The sequence below is a fragment of the Taudactylus pleione genome, unplaced genomic scaffold (assembly GCF_031769625.1).
Source record: "Taudactylus pleione unplaced genomic scaffold, aTauple2 ptg000967l, whole genome shotgun sequence".
Classification (NCBI taxonomy): domain Eukaryota; kingdom Metazoa; phylum Chordata; class Amphibia; order Anura; family Myobatrachidae; genus Taudactylus; species Taudactylus pleione.
Window position 1 is genome coordinate 6,657,501 of NW_028285368.1, and position 2,500 is coordinate 6,660,000.

Sequence of the window (2,500 nt, forward strand, 5' to 3'; positions counted from 1 at the left end):
TGGAAGCTATGCAGTGTTGGGCCTGGTTAGTACTTGGATGGGACACCACCTGGGAATACCAAGTGGATGTAGGTAATTTTATACTGCCATAACATTCTTTTCTATTACATTTTACATTTAATTTTTTCAACTTATCAATCAATTTACTTGAGATAAGAAGTAATAGAGGTCTAAAGTTAATATTTTTGAGCACCTACAGCCAAACCACACTGGACATGCCCAATCTCGTCTGATCTTGGAAGCTATGCAGTGTTGGGCCTGGTTAGTACTTGGATGGGAGACCACCTGGGAACACCAGGAGCTGTAGGTAATTTTATACTGCCATAACATTCTTTTCTATTACATTTTACATTTAATTTTTTCAACTTATCAATGAATTTACTTGAGTAAAGAAGTAAAAGAGGTCTAAAGTTAATGTTTTTGAGCACCAACAGCCAAACCCCACTGGACATGCCCAATCTCGTCTGCTCTTGGAAGCTATGCAGTGTTGGGCTTGGTTAGTACTTGGATGGGAGACCATCTGGGAATACCAGGTGCTGTAGGTAATTTTATACTGACATAACATTCTTTTCTATTACATTTTACATTTAATTTTTTCAACTTGTCAATGAATTTACTTGAGTTAAGAAGAAAAAGAGGTCTAAAGTTAATGTTTTTGAGCACCTACAGCCAAACCACACTGGACATGCCCAATCTCGTCTGATCTTGGAAGCTATGCAGTATTGGGCCTGATTAGTACTTGGATGTGAGACCACCTGGGAATACCAGGTGCTGTAGGTAATTTTTTACTGCCATAACATTCTTTTCTATTACATTTTACAATTAATTTTTTCAACTTATCAATGAATTTACTTGAGTGAAGAAGTAATAGAGGTCTAAAGTTAAGGTTTTTGAGCACTTACAGCCAAACCACACTGGACATGCCCAATCTCGTCGGATCTTGGAAGCTATGCAGTTTTGGGCCTGGTTAGTACTTGGATGGGAGACCACCTGGGAATACCAGGTGCTGTAGGTAATTATATACTGCCATGACATTCTTTTCTATTACATTTTACATTTAATTTTTTCAACTTATCAATGAATTTACTTGAGTTAAGAAGTAATAGAGGTCTAAAGTTAATGTTTTAGAGCACCTACAGCCCAACCACACTGGACATGCCCAATCTTGTCTGATCTTGGAAGCTATGCAGTGTTGGGCCTGGTTAGTACTTGGATGGGAGACCACCTGGGAATACCAGGTGCTGTAGGTAATTTTATACTGCCATGACATTCTTTTCTATTACATTTTACATTTAATTTTTTCAACTTATCAATGAATTTACTTGAGTTAAGAAGTGATTGAGGTCTAAAGTTAAAGTTTTCAAGCACCTACAGCCCAACCACACTGGACATGCCCAATCTCTTCTGATCTTGGAAGCTATGCAGTGTTGGGCCTGGTTAGTATTTGGATGGGAGACCACCTGGGAATACCTTGAGCTGTAGGTAATTTTATACTGCCATAACATTCTTTTCTATTACATTTTACATTTAATTTTTTCAACTTATCAATGAATTTACTTGAGTAAAGAAGTAAAAGAGGTCTAAAGTTAATGTTTTTTAGTGCCTACAGATAAACCACACTGGACATGCCCAATCTCATCTGATCTTGGAAGTTGTGCAGTGTTGGGCTTGGTTAGTACTTGGATGGGAGACCACCTGGGAATACCAGATGCTGTAGGTAATTTTATACTGACATAACATTCTTTTCTATTACATTTTACATTTAATTTTTTCAACTTATCAATCAATTTACTTGAGTTAAGAAGTAATAGAGGTCTAAAGTTAATATTTTGGAGCACCTACAGCCAAACCACACTGGACATGCCCAATCTCGTCTGATCTTGGAAGCTATGCAGTGTTGGGCCTGGTTAGTACTTGGATGGGAGACCACCTGGGAATACCAGGAGCTGTAGGTAATTTTATACTGCCATAACATTCTTTTCTGTTACATTTTACATTTCATTTTTAAACTTATCAATGAATTTACTTGAGTTAAGAAGTAAAAGAGGTCTAAAGTTAAAGTTTTTGAGCACCTACAGCCAAACCACACTGTACATGCCCAATCTCATCTGATCTTTGAAGCTGTGCAGTGTTGGGCTTGGTTAGTACTTGGATGGGAGACCACCTGGGAATACCAGGTGCTGTAGGTAATTTTATACTGACATAACATTCTTTTCTATTACATTTTACATTTAATTTTTTCAACTTATCAATGAATTTACTTGAGTTAAGAAGTAAAAGAGGTCTAAAGTTAATGTATTTGAGCACCTACAGCCAAACCACACTGGACATGCCGAATCTCATCTGATCTTGGAAGCTATGCAGTATTGGGCCTGATTAGTACTTGGATGGGAGACCACCTGGGAATACCAGGTGTTGTAGGTAATTTTTTACTGCCATAACATTCTTTTCTATTACATTTTACAATTAATTTTTTCAACTTATCAATGAATTTACTGGA

At 37.2% G+C, this 2,500-nt stretch overlaps 11 pseudogenes; all 11 read left to right on the forward strand.

Annotated features, from left to right (window-relative positions):
- LOC148459368 (5S ribosomal RNA) overlaps positions 1-75 on the forward strand; it is a 120-nt pseudogene extending 45 nt beyond the window's left edge.
- Positions 76-191: 116 nt separating this feature from the next.
- On the forward strand, positions 192-310 carry LOC148459369 (5S ribosomal RNA; annotated as a pseudogene).
- Positions 311-426: 116 nt separating this feature from the next.
- LOC148459370 (5S ribosomal RNA) lies at positions 427-545 on the forward strand (annotated as a pseudogene).
- Positions 546-661: 116 nt separating this feature from the next.
- Positions 662-780, forward strand: LOC148459371 (5S ribosomal RNA; annotated as a pseudogene).
- A 116-nt stretch (positions 781-896) lies between these two features.
- Positions 897-1,015, forward strand: LOC148459372 (5S ribosomal RNA; annotated as a pseudogene).
- A 116-nt stretch (positions 1,016-1,131) lies between these two features.
- LOC148459373 (5S ribosomal RNA) lies at positions 1,132-1,250 on the forward strand (annotated as a pseudogene).
- A 116-nt stretch (positions 1,251-1,366) lies between these two features.
- Positions 1,367-1,485, forward strand: LOC148459374 (5S ribosomal RNA; annotated as a pseudogene).
- A 116-nt stretch (positions 1,486-1,601) lies between these two features.
- Positions 1,602-1,720, forward strand: LOC148459375 (5S ribosomal RNA; annotated as a pseudogene).
- A 116-nt stretch (positions 1,721-1,836) lies between these two features.
- LOC148459376 (5S ribosomal RNA) lies at positions 1,837-1,955 on the forward strand (annotated as a pseudogene).
- A 115-nt stretch (positions 1,956-2,070) lies between these two features.
- On the forward strand, positions 2,071-2,189 carry LOC148459377 (5S ribosomal RNA; annotated as a pseudogene).
- Positions 2,190-2,305: 116 nt separating this feature from the next.
- LOC148459378 (5S ribosomal RNA) lies at positions 2,306-2,424 on the forward strand (annotated as a pseudogene).
- The last annotated feature ends 76 nt before the right edge of the window (positions 2,425-2,500 follow it).